Source organism: Aquarana catesbeiana, linkage group LG01 (assembly GCF_042186555.1).
Source record: "Aquarana catesbeiana isolate 2022-GZ linkage group LG01, ASM4218655v1, whole genome shotgun sequence".
NCBI classification, from domain to species: domain Eukaryota; kingdom Metazoa; phylum Chordata; class Amphibia; order Anura; family Ranidae; genus Aquarana; species Aquarana catesbeiana.
Genome location: NC_133324.1, coordinates 545,454,674 through 545,476,032, shown reverse-complemented (window position 1 = coordinate 545,476,032; position 21,359 = coordinate 545,454,674). Strand labels below are relative to the sequence as shown.

The 21,359-nt window shown below is 43.4% G+C and overlaps 1 protein-coding gene across 2 annotated transcripts in view; it reads left to right on the top strand.

The window, feature by feature from the left end:
* The window catches only part of REXO1 (RNA exonuclease 1 homolog), a 313,808-nt gene that overhangs the window by 269,873 nt on the left and 22,576 nt on the right, over positions 1–21,359 (top strand). The gene's annotated exons all lie outside the window — the stretch shown is intronic.

Below are 21,359 nucleotides of genomic sequence, written 5' to 3'. Positions count from 1 at the left end.
CTTTAAAAAAAAAATGATGCTCCAGACAGGAGCTGTAGCATAGTGTTTTTGCTTTTTTAGTTGCCCCTTTATATCATCTACAGCAATGTTTCTCAACTCCAGTCCTCAAGTAGCCTCAACAGGTCATGTTTCCATTATTTTGTACAGGTGATTTGATCAGTTTCACTGCCTTGGTAATTACCACAGCAGTTTCATCTGAGCAAAATCCTGAAAACATGACCAGTTTGGGAGTACTTGAGGACTGGAATTGAGAAACATTGCTCTACAGTACCTGGTTGATCCTGCCTGGTCCCCACTTCCCCTCTGAGAGCTGACCACATTTATCATGGCTGCTGAGCCATGAAAGCATGGTCAAGATACGTGCCTCCTCCATTAAAGCTCTCCTCTGTGCATCTCTCCCCCTCCCTCTCCCTCTCCCCCTCCCCCTCCCTCTCCCTCTCCCCCTCCCCCTCCCCCTCCCTCTCCCATTCAGTTTCATAGCCAGCATTGAGAACACAGTCTCCTCCACTTCCCGCTCCTCCCCGCCTCTCCCCTCTCCTGCAGTCTTTAATGACTAAAATGTTTACCTAAAGCTGCTCCTCCCCCTCCTTCGTAGTTAAAGTTGCATTGTCTCACTTAGCTACTCTCTTCCTCAGTATTACACAATCAGGTCAGTCTTGTAGACTGATGGTATGCCAGTGGGTGCTGCACGGACACAGGGTCAGAGAGCACAGATTCCTCTTCTGACTTATCTTACATACGTCAGAAGGAATCTGGGCCCCTCCTACTTGGCTCCCTTAGCTCGGAATAAGGAGAGGAGAGGTGACATGTGACTGCTATTTCAAACGGAAAAAAGGTATTTTCCATTAAAAAAACAAAAACACACTGCACTGCTAAGAGAGCAAAGTAATGGATGTTAAAACAATTTGGCCCACTTGAGTTTACAACCACTTTAAGCTAACAAAGCAATACATTGTACATTTTTTTTTAACCAGTTGCCGACCCCCTTACAACCATATACATCGGCAGAATGGCACGGGCAGGCAGAATCACGTAGCTGTACGTGATCTGCCTCCCGCGGGCGAAGGGTCCGATCGGACACACACACACAACCCCCCCGTGCCCGAGGAGGTCGGCATTTCTTCCCCGGCGATCGGAGGTGAGGGGGAGGCCATCCATTCGTGGCCCCCCACTCCCGATCGCTCCCAGCCAATGGAATCATTCCTCTGCTGCTGTATAGTGAACAGCAGCAGAGGAAGTGATGTCATCTCTCCTCGGCTCTGTATTTTCCGTTCCGGCGCCGAGGAGAGAAGACATCCGAGTGAGTGCACAACACACACACACACACACACACACACACACACACACACACAGTAGAACATGCCAGGCATACATTACACCCCCCTTTACCCCCCGATCATCCCCTAAGCAACCCTCCCGCTCCCCCCCGTCACACTGATGACACCAAGCAGTTTTTTTGGGTTTTTTTTTCTGATTACTGCATTGGTGTCAGTTTGTGACAGTTAGTGTGGTAGGGCAGTTAGTGGTAGCCCCCTTTAGGTCTAGGATACCCCCCTAACCCCCCCTAATAAAGTTTTAACCCCTTGATCACCCCCCCATCGCCAGTGTCACTAAGCGATCGTTTTTCTGATCGCTGTATTAGTGTCACTGGTGACGCTAGTTAGGGAGGTAAATATTTAGGTTCGCCGTCAGCGTTTTATAGCGTCAAGGACCTCCATATACATCTAACATCTAATGTTTTAACCCCTTGATTGCCCCCTAGTTAACCCTTTCACCAGTGATCACCGTATAACTGGTACGGGTGACGCTGGTTAGTTAGTTTTATTTTTTATAGTGTCAGGGCACCCGCCGTTTATTACCGAATAAAGGTTTAGCTTCCTGATCGCCCGGCGGTGATGTGCGTCGCCCCAGGCAGCGTCAGGTTAGCGCCAGTACCGCTAACACCCATGCACGCACCGTACACCTCCCTTAGTGGTACAGTATCTGAACGGATCAATATCTGATCCGATCAGATCTATACTAGCGTCCCCAGCAGTTTAGGGTTCCCAAAAACGCAGTGTTAGCGGGATCAGCCCAGATACCTCCTAGCACCTGCGTTTTGCCCCTCCGCCCGGCCCAGCCCACCCAAGTGCAGTATCGATCGATCACTGTCACTTACAAAACACTAAACACACATAACTGCAGCGTTCGCAGAGTCAGGCCTGATCCCTGCCATCGCTAACAGTTTTTTTTTTTTGGTAGCGTTTTGGTGAACTGGCAAGCACCAGCGGCCTAGTACACCCCGGTCGTAGTCAAACCAGCACTGCAATAACATTTGGTGATGTGGCGAGTCCCATAAGTACAGTTCAAGCTGGTGAGGTGGCAAGCACAAGTAGTGTCCTGCTGCCACCAAGAACAAGACAAACACAGGCCCGTCGTGCCCATAATGCCCTTTCTGCTGCATTCGCCAATCCTAATAATTGGAACCCACCACTTCTGCAGCACCCGTACTTCCCCCATTCACATCCCCAACCAAATGCAGTCGACTGCATGAGAGGTATTTTCTTTATGGCCTCCCGAGTACCCCTACCCAACGAACCCCCCCAAAAAAGATGTGGTGTCTTCAGCAAGCGCGGATATAGACGTGACACCCGCTATTGTTGTCCCTCCTGTCCTGACAATCCTGGTCTTTGCATTGGTGAATGTTTTGAACGCTACCATACAGTAGTTGAGTATTAGCGTACAGCATTGCACAGACTAGGCACACTAACACAGGGTCTCCCAGGTTGCCATCGCATTTTGAGAGACCCAAACCTGGAACCTGGAACCAGTTACAGTTATAAAAGTTACAGTTACAAAAAAAAAAACACAAAAAAATGTATAAAAAAAAAATAGTTGTCGTTTTATTGTTCTCTCTCTCTCTATTCTCTCTCTATTGTTCTGCTCTTTTTTACTGTATTCTATTCTGCAATGTTTTATTGTTGTTATGTTTTATCATGTTTACCTTTCAGGTATGCAATTTTTTATACTTTACCGTTTACTGTGTTTTATTGTTAACCATTTTTTTGTCTTCGGGTACGCCATTCACGACTTTGAGTGGTTATACCAGAATGATGCCTGCAGGTTTAGGTATCATCTTGGGATCATTCTTTTCAGCCAGCGGTCGGCTTTCATGTAAAAGCAATCCTAGCAGCTAATTAGCCTCTAAACTGCTTTTACAAGCAGTGGGAGGGAATGACCCCCCCACCACCACCACCGTATTCCGTGTTTTTCTCTGGCTCTCCTGTCTCAACAGGGAACCTGAAAATGCAGCCGGTGATTCAGCCAGCTGACCATAGAGCTGATCAGAGACCAGAGTGGCTCCAAACATCTCTATGGCCTAAGAAACCAGAAGCTACGAGCATTTCATGACTTAGATTTCGCCGGATGTAAACAGCGCCATTGGGAAAGCATTTTATCACACCGATCTTGGTGTGGTCAGATGCTTTGAGTGCAGAGGAGAGATCTATAGACCCCAATTTTTTCAAAAAAGAGTACCTGTCACTACCTATTGCTATCATAGGGGATATTTACATTCCCTGAGATAGCAATAAAAATGATTTAAAAAAAAATGAAAGGAACAGTTTAAAAATAAGATTAAAAAGCAAAAAAAAAAAAATAAGCACCCCTGTCCCCCCCTGCTCTCGCGCTAAGGCGAACGCAAGCGTCGGTCTGGCGTCAAATGTAAACAGCAATTGCACCATGCATGTGAGGTATCACCGCGAAGGTCAGATCGAGGGCAGTAATTTTAGCAGTAGACCTCCTCTGTAAATCTAAAGTGGTAACCTGTAAAGGCTTTTAAAAATGTTTGGTATCCATGTACTTGGCCTAAGATCATCTTTTTTATTTCATCAAACATTTTGTTTGTGCCACCTGGGCATTCCATGGCCTCCGAAACTGTGATAGGCAGTGAAGAGTGAAATCAAAAATTTACGCCCTTAGAAATCCTGAAGGCGGTGATTGGTTTTCGGGGCCCCGTACTCGGCTAGGCTTCCAAAAAGTCCCACACATGTGGTATCCCCATACTCAGGAGAAGCAGCTAAATGTATTTTGGGGTGCAATTCCACATAATATGCCCAAGGCCTGTGTGAGCAATATATCATTTAGTGACAACTTTGTGCAAAAAAAAAAAAATTGTCACTTTCCCGCAACTTGTGTCAAAATATAAAATATTCCATGGACTCAACATGCCTCTCAGCAAATAGCTTGGGGTGTCTACTTTCCAAAATGGGGTCATTTGGGGGGGTTTTGTGCCATCTGGGCATTTTATGGCCTTCAAAACTGTGATAGGTAGTGAGGAGTGAAATCAAAAATTTACGCCCTTAGAAATCCTGAAGGCAGTGATTGGTTTTCGGGGCCCCGTACGCGGCTAGGCTCCCAAAAAGTCCCACACATGTGGTATCCCTGTACTCAGGAGAAGCAGCTGAATGTATTTTGGGGTGTAATTCCACATATGCCCATGGCCTGTGTGAGCAATATATCATTTAGTGACAACTTTTTATAATTTTTTTTTTTTTGTCATTATTCAATCACTTGGGACAAAAAAAAAATAATATTCAATGGGCTCAACATGCCTCTCAGCAATTTCCTTGGGGTGTCTACTTTCCAAAATGGGGTCATTTGGGGGGTTTTGTACTGCCCTGCCATTTTAGCACCTCAAGAAATGACATAGGCAGTCATAAACTAAAAGCTGTGTAAATTCCAGAAAATGTACCCTAGTTTGTAGACGCTATAACTTTTGCGCAAACCAATAAATATACGCTTATTGACTTTTTTTTTTTTTACCAAAGACACGTGGCCGAATACATTTTGGCCTAAATGTATGACTAAAATTGCGTTTATTGGATTTTTTTTTATAACAAAAAGTAGAAAATATCATTTTTTTTCAAAATGTTCGCCCTTTTTCCGTTTATAGCGCAAAAAATAAAAACCGCAGAGGTGATCAAATACCATCAAAAGAAAGCTCTATTTGTGGGAAGAAAAGGATGCAAATTTCGTTTGGGTACAGCATTGCATGACCGCGCAATTAGCAGTTAAAGCGACGCAGTGCCAAATTGTAAAACGTGCTCTGGTCAGGAAGGGGGTAAATCCTTCTGGGGCTGAAGTGGTTAAAGAAAAAACAAGACTATGTTTGTGACATTGACATGCAAAAATATTTTTTTAATGCAATAATTTTGACCAGTGTTTAAAAAATAGTGTTTATGGTTAATAAAATATCTGTTTTAGCATGTAATTTGACCTGTTTATTATGACACTACAATTGTGATTCTGGTGCAAAGCAATGCAAAGTTGTTTACAAATAAAACAACAGGTTTTTTTCTATTTATTAATTGTAAATCTTAATATTTAATAAAATGGAAATAAAGAAAAGTTAGCAGGAAAATAAAAGATGAAGAAAGGAGTTAATTAGGGTTGATTGGCGTAAACCAAGGGGTTAAATAGTGACTTTTTTTTTAAAAAAACCCTTTTCTTCTTAACTTGTCAGATTGCCTTACCCTGACATCATCTGCAGAACGAAGGTCATCCCTTTGATCTGCAGATGACTAATAATGTTATCGCTTTATTTTGCATTGAACAGTATTTAAAGGACACTGTGCCATACTGCCTTTTTGTGGCAGAAGCAGCAGCAGCTGCTAGAGCTGCTGTATTCAGACAGCAACTTCCGGCTTTTAATTTAAAGGTCAAAAATTGCAGGCAAATAGGATGGGTGGCACAGCAGTGGACCAAAAGGACAGAAGAAGAGAAAACTCTCTTTAACCCAATACTATGACCACATATGACCTCTAAATTGTTAATATAAAATAAAATTCTCTTTGCAGCCAGATAAGTTATTTTCTGGACCTTATAAAGTAAACCCTAACTGAATGACATTTAGTTTGTCAAAGCAGTTGTGATGATTTTTATTTTCATAAAATACTGCTTCTACCTGTGGGTTTTATTTTTTTGCCTTTGTTGTATTTCATGCTGTTGAGTTTCTGAAGCCTTTTTCATCCACTTTCCATCTGTAGCCCTGAGGACCTTGGTGCTGCAAGACAGTAGTGCTAACCACTAAGCCCACTATGTGTCTGATCTTTGCCTGTTTTAAATACTCCCACATTTCGTGGATTTGCTGAGGATCATTTTCAAGTTGAAAGATCTTTTTTCAGTTCACCTTGCGCGCAAATGGTCTCACACTTTTATTAAGCATACCTTGATAAATTATAGTTGACTCGATGGCTGCAAACTGCACAGGCCATGAAGCACCAAAGCAACCCCAAAACATAACCTTTTCACCACCATGATTTTCAGTTGATCTGTACCAAACTGTCTGCTGTTACTGTGGCCAAACATCTCAATTTCTAAAGCTGGGTATACATGCACCAAAATTTGGCTGACTGAGCAGAAACAATGCAATGCAATCTGACATTTGAATCTCTAGAAATTATTTTTCTACTCCAAAAATCTTTGCTAAATTCAATCCGATGGAATAGGAATTCACTAAAAAGTTGTCTAATCCTGTAGTTGGTGCTGCGGTATCAGTCTTAAAAAAAACATCTCACTGTACCAATTTAAGATGTTGCTTCATTCAAAGATTATGCAAATGGAAAGTTTGAGACACTTTGAAAAGCCCTCTTTACTCTTGCAGGCCCATCCATGCAACCAGGTTTCGCTGCAATTTCAGTATGTCAAACTGTAGCAAACTAGACTAGGGCAATGTGAACAGCCAACATGAATCCTGTATTCCAGGACCATGTTGTAACAGAGCACTTACCGTCTGCTTTGAGGATACCCTAGAACGTGTGATGACACAAATCTCTAGAATCTCCAATAACGTGTGCAGAATCTTGTGGCTAAAATACTAGACAGCTGATGCTGCCTGCAAAAAGCACCTCACAAATATGCCCTTTTCAGGGCAGATGTCTTTTTTTGGGAATCTAGATCACAGGTTATCTAGATCAGTGGTTCTCAACCCTGTCCTCGAGTACCCCCAACAGGCCATGTTTTGGGAATTTCTCTTAGATATAGCTGTCCAAAATACCAAGCCATTGACTCTGATTTAAAGCACTTGTAGAAGATAAAGGAAAATCTGCAAACATGGCCTGTTGGGGGTACTTGAGGACAGGGTTGAGAACCACTGATATAGATGACCATTTTCTCCTGAAGGGCTCATCTCCCTTACAGCTGTCTGCATATGTCCACAGGGCATTTCAATGCTCCAGGTCTGCAGTTGCGTTAACAACTTCCAAGTATCTGCTCTTCAGCCTTTTCGTTACCTGGGATACTTGGGTTCTGTACTGGACCCATCCCAAGCAAGTTTTCCTTCCAGAGAGAAAATGTTTTTCTCTTTTAGAGCTCACGCTCAAGAACTGAGGTCAAAAAGACATCCCACGATGAGATTCTCCATGCGAATCAAAGACCTCATGGTAACCGCCTTGAGGCTATACCATTTGCTCAATTTGATTCGAGACCTCTCCAACACATCTTGTCAACCTGGAATAAACGTGCTCCTCCTTTCGATCCACCTATGCTCCTGCCCAGCCAAGCAAGGAATTCCCTAACTCAGTGGATCCAAAACCCAATCTTAGCAATAGTAGTCTTTCCTTCCCTATCAATTGAAAGTGATAACTGATGCCAGGTTAATGAGGACTGTTCCAGTCCCTCATGGTCCAGGGAACATGGCCACCTGTATAAGCCAAGCTCTCTATCAACATCCTTGAGCTCAGGACAATACAAATGACTCTGCAACAATGAATCCCCACCCTTAAACGAGGACACCCAGTCAGGAAATTCCACAGCTGTGGCATACATCAGCCATCCAGGGAGTCATGCAGCCTTGAAGGAAGCAAGCCAGATAATCTCAGATGAAAACTCTCACTGTCCAGGATTGAACAGCTGGAAAGTGGACTACCTAAGCCACCATCATCTGAATCAAGGGCATTGAGCCTTTCGCCTAGACATCTTCAATCCGATATGTCAGAAATAGGGGACTCTGGATGTGTAGCCCTTCTAGCCTCCAGATTCAAAAACAAACTACCTCTGTGGCCAGGACCAAGGATCCTCTAGTGTTGGCTTTGGATGTCTTAATAAATCCCTGGTTTCAGTTTAGACTAATCTGTGGCTTTCCTCCAGTGCAAATTCTACCTCATCTGCTCAAAATGATAGAGCAAGAGAGGAAGAAGTTAATTCCCATTGCAACAGACCCTGAAGTACATGGTACAGAGACCTACCTACTCGTACTTCTAGCAGACAACACCTGGCCTCTTCCCAACAGGCCAGATCTGCTATCTCAGGGCTCTTTATGCCATCTTGCCTCAGTCTCTGGATTTAATGGCATGGTAATTGAAACCCAAGTCTTAAAAGATGAAAGAGCCTGTTATTCCTACAAGCTACTTCCAGATACATCTACTATCATACCTGGCAGTCATCCTTTCCCTAGGGTGAACACAGGCCATTCAGTCACAGAGATCTCTCTGTGCTGTGCATCCTGGCCTTTCTACAATCAGGTCTTCACCCAAACTTAACTGTGACAAACCCAACCGGGACAGGGGCTTTTGGAGAGGACTAGGGGCTAGCCTTCTACCCACTGATTATGGCCCATGGAGGAGACCAGGGATTTTGTCTACTTCTCCCAGTCAGAGCATGGAAAAGAGCTCAGTTCAGCCTCTGATGCCATGAAGAGAGCAGATCCATCTCTAATAATGGACAACATTATGTGATGAACGCTGATAGCGAGGCTTGGATTAACTCTCTGAATAAAGACAATAACGCTTACCTTTTGGAGTGGATGGAAAGGTATAATATTAATCTTGCACAGGTTATTGGTCGGAGAAAATATGGTGGCCCTCCTGCAGACTGGGTTGGAGGAGCTTCTCTTGGGACAGAAGTACAGTATTTATCAACAATCACCCTCAAATCTATGAAGATAAATTAATTTCACTTTTTCAAACAGCTGAAACATTGTATGAGTTTTGTCCTATGATGACTTGTCTAGTGGACAGATTACACAAGTGAAAGCTAGTTAATGAGATTTGGACAGCCCTGGGTCTTTCTGGGGAACTGGTGCCAAACAGTGGGAACTGACCTGAGTCACCTCGGCTTGTCTATGTGACTAATTGTTAGCTTAATGTTAGTACTGTTAATTAGATCACGGTTTGTTTATTTGGCTGTTCATTAGATGTACTGATGAGATTACTGTTTTGTAATGTGATCAAGCTCTTACCTGATTTTGTATAGTATATATTCTGTATGAATTTACAATAAAGTCACTTCCAGTTTGCACCTAAGCTAGTGTCGTCTAGTTCTTGGGTGCAATACGCAGCTATATTACCTTGTTCCTGGTTCCAGAGTGGAGGAAGCTGTACCTTGGCGGAGGCACCCAAGCAGGGTGCCAGGTGGCCCGTCACATTGACATTAGGCACTCTGAAAGGACAAGTTATGGCCTTGTATATTCTTTTTCAAAGACTTCTGGCTTTGTTCTACCTTGTAAGGACATTCTATTCAAGGTCTATCTATGCTGGGATGTCAACTTGGTTCTCTCATCCCTGCAGAAACCACCCTTTTACAGGAGGTTCATCCAAGGGAATATATCCCCGATGGGTTTAAAGTGGCCTTTTTGGCTGCTATCATGTCTTTCAAACGTGTCTCTGAGTTGGTGGCTCTGTCTTATAAGGAGCCATTCCTCATTCACAATGACAAGGTTGTCTTGCACTCAACGACCACCTTTTTTTCCCAAGATGGCACCAGTCTTCCACCTCAATGAGGGCATAGTCATACCGTCCTTGTGCTCTGCTCCAAAGCATCTCTCTTCATTGCCTGGACGTATTCGGAGCCATTAGAGTTTGCCTCAAAGCAACAGCTGTGATCACAAAGACCAATTAAATATTTGCAAAGGCCTTCTTAAGGAGTGGCTTTTTTTTTTTTTTTTTTGCAACCCTTCCATACAATCTGAGAATACATTGAGAATTTGTGATATTGTTGTCACATGCACACAATGACCACTCTGCCATAAATTCCTACAACTGCTTCACAGTTGCTGTAGGCCTCTTGGTAGCCGCTCTGACCAGTGAGAACTCACCAACAATTATTGACCCCTTTCATCCAAAATTAAGTCAAATAGTGCTCTTTCCAAACAGGGGACTTTGCTCCTTTTAAAGTGGTTGTAAACCTCAGTCATTGAATCTGAGCAAAGCACATAGAGCTTTGGAGAGAGCTAAGTAAACACTACAGATATAAGTGTTCTTTCTCTCTGGTGCTTCTTTCCTCTGTTATCAGTATGAGTCACTTCTGTAGGAGGATTTGTTTAATCTCTGAGTATCATCGGAGGCTGTTCACTTCAATGGGTATATGTAAAGATTTACAACCACTTTAAGGCTGTTCCATCATCCTGGCTCAGCATCACACCCAGCATTCACCATGTCATGGTTCATAGACACTCCAGGTGTATGGCAGTCCCAGCACACTACACTGCACACTTTGTAGGAAGTTTTATCAGAAGAGTATAAGGTAGCCCCAGGCAGAGGAGAATGCAGAAACACTACTATGATGTGACTGTGGAGGGAGAGGAGGAATAGCAGCAGCCTGTCACCCCTAGGCTTGTATGCATCAGATAAGACAGTAGAAGCACAGTCTAATCCATTTTCCTAGGCTGACAGTGGCACAAATCTCAGCTCTCATTTATTATTTGTGAATGTCTCGGGGGTCTAGGAATACTTTGCCTGTGTACAGTACGATTAAGAAAACAGGAATTTTGACTTGCCCGTATTTTACATGTTTTGGAGTGCATTACATGACACTGGTCACCCTCCCTTCTACGATTCGATGATTACTCTGCTTCAAAAAGGAGGAATACGAGTGGGGTTATTGGGGAGGTCAAGAAAGCTTTGCCAGTGTCCAATCGCCGGAATTTACGAGTCTATAACCCAGGTTTTATGATTACTTTTGTGTCCTGTATTGTACACCAAGTTGTGTAATTTACAGTTAAGTCAAAATTCAAAGTTACATAGTTGGTGAGGTTGGAAAAAAAAGCACAAGTCCCTCCAGTTCAACCTATGATGTGTGTGTGCGAGTGCATTTATGTCAATAGTACATCAAATACCCTTGTATGTTGTGGTCGTTAAGGTGCCCATCTAATTTAGTTTTTTGAAATTATCGATGCTCCCAGCTGATACCACTGCTTTTGTAAGAGAATTCCACATCTTTACTGCTCTGACAGTAAAGAACCCTCTACGCAGTTTAAGGTTAAACCGCTTCTCTAATTTTAGTGAATGTCCGTGTGTCTTTTTAAATTCCCTTTCTCTGAAAAGTTTTTTTCCCTATGCTAGGGTCACCAGTATGGTATTGATACATCAATACCATAAACCCTCTCAAGCGTCTCCTCTCCAGAGAGAATAAGTTCACTGCCTGTAGCCTTTCCCCATAGCTGCTGTCCTCCAGCCTCTTTTTTTAGCTTTGTTGTGCTTCTCAGGACTCTCCATTTTCAGCACATCCCTCCTGAGGACTGGTGCCCAGAACTAAACGGCGTACTCAAGATGCGGCCGGACCAGAGTCTTGCAGAGTGGGAGAATTATTGTTTTATCTCTAGAATGAATCCCTCTTTTGATGCATGCAGCTATTCTGTTGGCTTTGCTTGCAGCAGCCTGGCATTGCCTGCCATTGCTGAGCTTGTCATCTACTAGGACCCCCAGGTCCTTTTCCATGCTAGATTCCCCCAGAGGTTCTCCCCCTAGAGAGTAACTAGTATTCATATTTTTGGCACCCAAATTCATTAGCTTACATTTTTCAACATTAAACCTCATTTGCTATGTAGTTGTCCACCCCATTAATTTGTTTAGGTCTTCTTGACCTAAAATGTAGATGATATAGATCCTGCAAATCGTTTATGAATGAAACAGATCCTTGGGGGACCCCACTTTCCACACCAGACCAATCTGAGTACTTGCCATTTGTCACCCCCCCTTTGGACAAACCCCTGTAGATGGTTTTCAATCCATGTACTCACCCTATGGTCCATGCCGATAGACCTTTGTTTGTACAGAAAAACATTTGTGGGGAACTGTATCAAAACATTTGCAAAATCCAGATCTACAAGCCTTCCGTTATCTAGATGGCAGCTCACTCCTTCATAGAAGGTTAATAGATTGGTCTGGCATGAACGATTTTTCACGAATCCATGCCAATTACTGCTAATGATACAATTTGCATTACTGAAGTCTTGGATATAATCTCTTAACATCCCCTCCAATAGTTTGCAGACTATTGATGTTAGGCTAACTGGCCTGTAGTTCCCAGGGATAGATCTCTGCCCTTTTTTAAATATTGGTGCCATGTTGGCTTTTCTCTAATCAGCTGGTACCATTCCAATCAGTAAACTGTCCACAAAAATTAGGAACAAAGGAACAATGGTCTGGCTATTACCTGGCTGAGTTCCTTAACCACTTACGGACCGCCGCACGCCAATATACGTCCTAAGTTTGAAGAGGAATATCGTTGTTATGGCAGCAGCTAGCTGCCATAACCCCGGTATCCTCTTCATCGGCCGGGGGTCCGGTTTCCGATAAGAGTGGTCTCTGCGGCGGAATCACCGCAAGATCACTTTTATTGGCGGCGGGAGAGGGCCCCCCTGCGTTCCGTGCTCCTGTGGCGGAGGCGATCGGATCTTCACCCTTGCTGGGTATGGAGATGAGTGAGGGGAAGATGGCCCCCACCCGTCTCCATAACATTGCAGGGCGGAAGCGACGTCAAAACGTCACTTCCGCCCATAGCTCTTAAAGGGACATTTTTTTTAAATTATTCTTTTAAATGACTTTTTTTTTTTTTTTTTTTTTATTGCATTTTTGTGTAAATATGAGATCTGAGTCTCTTTGACCCCAGATCTCATATTTAAGAGGTCCTGTCATGCTTTTTTTCTATTACAAGGGATGTTTACATTCCTTGCAATAGGAATAAAAGTGACACAATTTTTTTATTTTTTAAAAACAGTGTAAAATAAGAATTTTTTCATTTTTTTTTAAACGCGCCCTGTCCCGCCGAGCTCGCATGCAGAAACGAACGCATACGTGAGTAGCGTCCACATATGAAAACGGTGTTCAAACTATCGACTATCAAATCTGAGGGATAAAACGCCAATAAAATTTTAGTAATAAACATTAAGCTTTTTCCTCCTAGAAACAAAATAAACCAATGGTTATATACCTGTAACAAGACATTAGCACATGAAACACAAATATACATTACATTACATAAACAGTGCACCTTTTCTTAAAAAAAAAATACCAAAAATGATTATTAATACATATTAATACCACGTGGATTTTTGTTTTATGGTATACCAATAATTCCCCAAAAAAATGTATTCACCATGGTGAAACAAAAATTAGCAACTCGTAATAAACCTTTTAGCGGTACCATTTATCAACAGATCATAATACATCACCACAAAGAACCTCTCCAGTACTGTTTCTTTGGAAAACAAACACATTTTAGTAAATGTATCTTTCAATTCACTAGTACAGGTAATTATCTTGGCTCAGGTCATTTGCATGTCAATACAGTTCGCTTTACATTTTCACAGATCTGGAGAAGAAATAAGGGGGGTCATTTGGGTGGGCTGTCAGCAGAACAAACCTCACACGACACGACATATATATTGCATATTCCCCCACACACATTCACACAATTGGCTAGGTTAAAGATGACCTCTAGACATCACACTAATCAGCATGTTTTCTATAATGACCTGTACTTCTTAAACCCATAACATCTGTTTGGTAAGGTTGAAATTCTTTCAGAGATCCATCCCATTTTATTAGCCCCTTCTCAGCCTGTATGGATGCATTCTCAGGATTTTGGAATGGGACCCATGACCTAGGTGGTTCATACTTCTTACACCTAGGCCCCTTTGCAAAGCACACGGAGTACACTTCATGATCATCTTGTGGTCCTATATAGATTATGTTTACCAACTTTTTGACTGGAACTGGGCGGACAGAATCTCACGCTGTGGCCAAATAAACCACGTAAGAGACATTTTATCTTATCTAAAGTGGTACAACATCTCTTAACAAAAGGCTTTGTTTTAGACAACTAAGAACGTGGGATGGCCTTTTCTGGATTAGTAGTTTTTACCTGCGGCTTACAAAATATAGGGGCAATTTTTAAAGTGCTCTTACCTTCCTGGGATTTATTCTTGTTGGTACATACCTTAGGTGTGAAGGATGTCCCCCTGAATTCAGACATACCCAGCTCCGTTGCCTCTATCTAGCTGGGTAACTGAAGTCATATGGCCGTGTCATCTTTGTGTGATGATCATGGTACAGATCTTCCCATACTTCCCATAATAGGTTTTAACCTTTCTTAGAACGCCTCTTCCTCGTCCAACAATCCCAATCACGAATATCCTAGGGCCCATATTTAACCCATCCTTACGGACGCTTGGACCCTGCCCCGATTTCCCAACCTTTTATAGGTTGATCCTCCAGAGGTAGCGACCCTCTGGACCGTGATTGGGTTGACAGGTACCGCCCCTGTCACCGTTGCTGCTTTTTTTTTTTCCACTACTTGTCAGAACAATTCTTTGGCGGAGTCTGCCTACAGAGAACCCTGCGCTTTACTTTCGGAGCGGTTATTGTTTGCGCCTTTATCACTTTAACCGGCCCCCACATCCCAGTTATTGTACAAGGTCTGAGCGGGGCTGCTAGCGTACTACTCCTAAAAAAATTAGCCTGGAGATTTTCTAAACTATAATAGTTCAATCTCCCCCATGGACTTTTCTGAAGTATTCTAAAAGAAATGCTTAACGAAAGTCTATTACTTCTGTTATCTCAAAAATGATTAGCACAAACTTGGATAATCAGGACCCTATGAGTGCTTGTAGTACAGGAGGCAGTCAACTGAGGCACACCTAATTTCAATATGATTTGTAGCAGTTACAATATAGCCAGTGTTTACAGGTCTAATTACAAAGCTCACAATCCGCAGTTAGTTTACAAAGAGACAGATTCATACTAGGGCTGAAACCACTAATCGACTACTAATCGATTATGAAATTAATCAATCGGCCAGTAACACAATGGGGTTAAGAAAAACAAAATGAGCCCTCTATAGTACAAAAAGAGCAAACAATCGCCACCGCAAATATTATTTTCACAGTTCTACAGTAAAAAAAATGAACCCCTTACATCCGCTCCTCCCTGCACCACAAAGGGCCAACCCTAGCCTTCTCAACACCACTATGTTAATAAACGTCCTAGACCTGGTCCACATCCATGTGCCCTCTGATGCCTCTTGCAGAGACGCACCACAGTTCACCTACATGGCGCGTCTCTGCAAGATACATCAGAGGGCACCTGGATGTGCATCAGGTCTAGGACGTTTATTAACATAGTGGGGTTGAGAAGGCTAGGGTTGGCCCTTTGTGGTGCAGGGAGACACGTTCACATCTATGCTTTTTTCAGCCGTAGCGTATTTGGAAAGGGTCGGGGATTTTTTTTTTTAACGCAAAACAGTACTTCTTTGGTTCAATATACTTCAATGGAGAAGCTGCAGAGAAGCATGAAATGTGTTTTTGCAGCCATTTGTGTCTTTTAATCTGACCAACAACAAATTGGCCAAAAATAACGCAAATTGCAGCAAAATCCTGTGCGCAAAAATCAAAACGCACAGCAAAAAGCACTGCAGAAACAGATCAAAAGCAAACTGCATAGGCGTGCTTTGAGCCCCATGCTGGCCACACGGATCAACCCTCAGGCGAGAATACATAGACGAAAAGTCCATGTACATTCGCTGAATGAAAGAATGTTTGAAATTTTAACTTGTTTTTAACATTCTGTTTTTAAAACCAATGTAATTTCTGAACGAAAACCATATACACTGTCTGAAAATTCCATTGACCAAGAAGTTCCCTATTATCTCCAAATCTTTCCATCACTGTAGTTAAAAATAAATGTTGACCCGACCCCACGAACGATTAGAAAATCGAACGAACACTCCTAAAACGAAAATTTGATCTCTGAGTCTGATGATATCCACCAGACTCACCCCCAACAGTACACACAGCATACATCCTCCAACAGCATATCTCTCTTCTAATAGTCCACACAATAGATCTCCAACAGTACACACAGTATATCTCTTCTGTCTGCCACTCCCAGAGTGGACCCGACACCCAGCTCCCCTAACCATATAGTTGGTTATTTACACTCACCACTGCATAGAGATATCTAAGAATAAATTGCCCCCTTCCTAAACTCTACATACCAACCAAATCATACACCACACTTTCTTCCAAGGCCATTAGTCGAAACAACAATTGGCCAACCAATCTACCACGAAAACAATCGTCAGTTGCAGCCCTAATTCATATCATTCTGTATGACCTAGGCTCCATTTCCACGAATGCGATTTGCCATGCGACTTTGGACACAAAGTCGCATTACAAGTCACAGCCCATTGAAAGCTGCGACTATGAAAAGGTACCTGCACCACTCTGATGTGACTCTGGACGCGACTCCGACCTAGAGTGTAAATTTGGATCAAAGTCGCACTCAAAGCCACACTAAAGTCGCACCGCACAGTCACAGTAGATTACTTTAATATCCCTACCTTCTACTGCATCCCCAAGGTGCAAAGTCCCTTGAAAACCCACCCGGGAGGCCAATTGTCAGCATTGACGTTGAATCACTATATACGTCAATTCTGAATGACTGTGGAATTGCACCAGTCAAGGGCTCCCTTGATAGAAGCTTTCCACAGTTTGGTCCTCAAAATGAATTTCTAATTGAACTTTCGCAATTTGCCCTCAATAACAACTTCTTTCAATTTGCCTCACAGTTCTATCAACAGATTAAAGGCATCTCGATGGGGGCGGCATGGGCACCTGCGTATGCGTGCCTCCCTCTGGGCAGCTGGGAAGAGGGGGAAGTTTTCTGTCGTCCAATGTACCACGGCCACGTACATACGTGGCTGAGGTACATTGATGACGTGTTGGTCGTATGGACAGGCGATATTGACTCCCTCCATGAGTTTATTAACGAACTTAACGCTAATGAGCGTAATATACGCCTGACTTACGTGTACAACCAATTTCAGCTGTCATTTTTGGACCTGGTCATCAGATTGGAAGATGGTAAGGTCAGTACATGCACTTATCGGAAAGAGACGGCGGCAAATACTTTGCTGCAAGCTGACAGTCATCACCCTCCCTGGTTAGAGAATGGAATTTCCACAGGGCAATTCATGAGGATAAAGCACAATTGTTCTAATATTACCGACTTACGGAGGGAGTCGAAAGATATGTATGTGAGATTCCGGGAGAGAGGATATTCTCACAGGCAGATCCGGAATGCCAAACGCAAGGCTGCGGTACGAACTAGAGAAAGCCTGCTCCTCAAAGATCATAATTTAAAAGCACAAAAGGCAATTGAACCAGGCCCGGTGAGATTGATTACTGCATACGGCGCCCAATGGGGCTCTGTGCGCAAAATCTTAGCGAAACATTGGAGTATTCTAATGAATAACAAAGGTCTGGCAAACATTGTGGGCGACGGGCCCAAAATGGTGGCGCGTAAATCTAAGAACTTGGGGGACATCCTCATCCACTCAGAGTTCACCAGACAGCAGGATCCCACCTGGCTGTCTGAGTACCCGCTGCATAAGGGGATGGTCCCATGTACAAAATGTCAAGTGTGTCCCTTCATCGAGAGGACTAATGTTTTTATGGACGCTATGGGACAAAAGGAATACGAAATTAGGGACTTGATGACTGTTCCACCACCAAGGTGGTCTATATGATTACCTGTCCTTGTCCCAAAATTTATATCGGTAAGACCAAGAGAGCCCTTAAGGTCAGGATAGGGGAACACTTGAGGGATATTAGAAGGGAGAGGGAGAAAGTTTTGGAGAAGGAGAAAAAGGAGGAGAGACCGGTGGCTAAACACTTTGTGCAGTACCACCAGGGTAAAACTGACGGACTGAAGGTAAAGGGTATTTATACCCTAAAGTTACCAGCGAGGAGGGGGACTTCAACCGCATCCTATTGCAGAAGGAAAAGTGGTGGATATATACTTTGAAGTCCCTCGCACCTCTGGGCATGAACACTGAGCTTAATGTGCAACCATTTTTGGACCAATGAAACTTGCCCATATCAGGGTGTGACTTCTGCTTTCCTCTCCTCTCTTCTTCATTTCACCTCTTCTCCAGCATCTTTAGATCACCATTGGTTTAGTGACCCTCCCTCTCCCCCTTTTCTCCCGGAGTTTTATTTTTTCCTCTACCTGTACCGATTTGGTCTTGCAAGCCCTCCTTTCTCTCCTTCTCTATCCCCTCCTTATTCCAGTTTGTTTCCCCTTGGATCTGGTGATGATAGTATTTATCTTCATCAGTATATTTTTGTTTATTTTTTATGTTTGTCTTCTATGTTTGATGTTTATGTTGATTCAAAGGGGTAAGAAGATGGTGTGAGCTGCTAGCTACAAAATGCTCCTCATAAATTTAAGCAAGGGTTTGCTAGGCTGTATCTACGAAAACTACCTGGAAAGCATAGACCTGCAACAGATATACGGAAGAAACCTACCCGAGCTTCCTTTCTAGCTTGTCCCAGTTAAACTTATCAATGAAGAAAATAGTAGGAGGGGCGACTACACCTCAAGGCATTATAAGGGACAGGTGTATGCCCGCCCCTTCCACGTCCAGTTGAAGCTACGTGACATGACGTTGCGAAACACGACGACATAATTGCGGTGTGCAGACGTCGCTACAGCGATCCCCCAAGTACAATGGGAAGCAGAGAAACTTTGAAGGAAGTACCTAGCCTACACAGTTGAAGATGTCATCAGTGAAGTTGCAATCTGCTTAATGCAGCGCGGTCGAAAAACGAGCTGAGAATCAGCAAACGCGCAGTACAGCACATTCAACAGCGCCCGCTGGTCTATCCTCCCTTGATGGATGGGAACACGACAAGACGGCTTTGGAAGCACTTGAGTTCGCGGCCAGCACCCCTGCATTGGGAAAGAAGGTGGTAACGTTACAACTATAACATTCACTTATGTATGATTGCATCCAAGTTTAGACATTCTGCTATTAACAATCTGTGTGGCCTGGGGATAGATGTTGATCCTGGGATAGTCTGCTGTGATGGACATTTTGTCAGTGATAGCTGTGCCCTGGTGATGGTCAAGAGGATACCTGTAGTAGCATTTTTTAACCTACTTCGATTAATTTTCTTTGATAACTGTCACCCAAGTACCGCCTGACTAACAATCGGTCTATTCTTCAATGTACTGTGTCAAAGATATCTGAACTTTGTCTAAGTTACAATCTTTTCTCTGGAATTGACACTTCTTTAAGAAATGCCTTTTGCATGCGCATGCAATTGTACAATTTGAATAATTTCCAGCATATTTAATAAGAACTATTTGTCAGTATAATTTGGAGACTCAATAGACAGTTAACCTTCTGTTTGGCAGCATATCCTTGGCATCACCTTCGTTAGTTTTTTTCCGTCACCCTGGGGGCCACACATGCATAGTTTCCCTTGTACCTATTTTTGTTTTTATTTATTACCTCCTCATTGGCGTTTAGCCTGCAGGGTTTCTATGCATGTGTGGTAATATAGGCGCCTGCACCGCTTGTGTCTTTTGTGTGTTGTTTGTCTACTGTTTGTCTATCTGTTCCATTGGTATACCACGTGTACCCCTACACCTGGTGTGCTATTCCATGGTTGTTCATTAGGACCAGCTTTATCCAGCTTCCTTGTTGAAGCAAAATGTTTCTCTATGTAGTTTTGATATTTCAATAAACTTTGCATTGATTTTTGCTCACTCTCCTTTATTGCCCTCTTTAGCCACTAGTAGCTGTTTTCGTTCCAGGGAGGTCTCCTCTCTTGTGATTCCCCTTGGAACATTCACTTGTTTGTGTGCTGTTTTCTGGCTATGGCTAGAGCCTCTAATTTAGAGGAGTGGCAGTGAGTGAGCAACCACCACTACACAAGTGGCGTGAGGTATAAGTGTGGTCACCTGTCTGGTGTTTGTGGCTAAGTTTACCTACCTCACTTATATGCTTAATGATACATAACATAAGTGTCATAAAAACCTTTGATCTATATGAATCAACCCATGCGGTTGCATCTATAAAATGAAATCAAGAAGGAATGATAACTGTGTAAAAAGAATAACAATCACATTTATTTATACAGAAAAGAGAGGTTAGAATAATCAGAGATTACCAAATATAGTATAGAGATGTTATAAATGCAGTGTTGCCAATGTTTACAAAGATAGGTTATGCAAAAAGGAGATATGATTACAATTGACATACAGTTAAGAGAAGAAAAGAGACATAAGAGATAATACAGATACATTGTATAGAGAGGTCTTACGTAACTATCCTTCATCTAGACCGTCAGCCGAAGAGAACGGGCTTTCTTGACTGCTTTATACCCCCCATGCCCCTATTCCCACCAATCTAGGTTCTACCCCCGGGACCTTCTTATTGGTCTAGAGTTGCTGTTATGACCTTGCAGTAACACTTTCATGACCTGTCTCTTACCTGGTCTGTGTATCAGCCTTAAGGCTTGTACTCTCACACCTGCATGCTTGGGTAATCTTCCCTCAGTGTGGCTCCACCCTAGCCTCAACAGGAACCACTATTTAACACCGTATTCTCCAAGCCTGCCTTGCCGTGCAATATTGTGTGTTTGGTTTCCTGCTTGCCATGTGCTCTAAGTTTGTCTCTGTTGCCAATCTTGGTGTGTTCCCGACTATCCCTGTCTGCTTGTGACCCTGACCTTTGGCGTGTTCTCGACTATCCCTGTTTGCCTGTGACCCTAACCTTTGGCGTGTTCTCTGTTATTCTTGTCTGCTAGTCGCCCTGACATTTGGCTACCTCCTTACTATCCCTTGCTGTCCTGGACTGCTGTTTCCTCTCCATCCTCCTGTAGCCTACCGTGAGCGTGAGCTGGGAGACCCTGGGGGCCGCGACCTGGAGCCAGTTGCAGCCCAGTCCACCCTCACCACTAGAGGCTCTGCTGAACACCTGCTGGCTCTTAGACTCCGCGCCCTGGGGAAACTATGCTCTAACTCCCTGTGGGATCCATGTTGGTACTCCAGGGGACCTGCCTTCCTGAACCACCCCGAGTTCCATCCACAGCAGTCAGCCTTAGGGTCCACTATCTTAGCGGTGCACTCCTGACCCCAACGGTGTGCATCTGTCACCTGGACTCAGGTGACCTGACAGCATTGGCTACCTCTGAAGCCTCCTAAATGTTCATTGGTTCATAGTTGCCTCAAATTCTGATTGGCTCACCTCAAGCTTCTTTGCCTACCATGCCCAGGTCTAAAAACTTCCGGTGCCTTTCTGTCTATATTTGT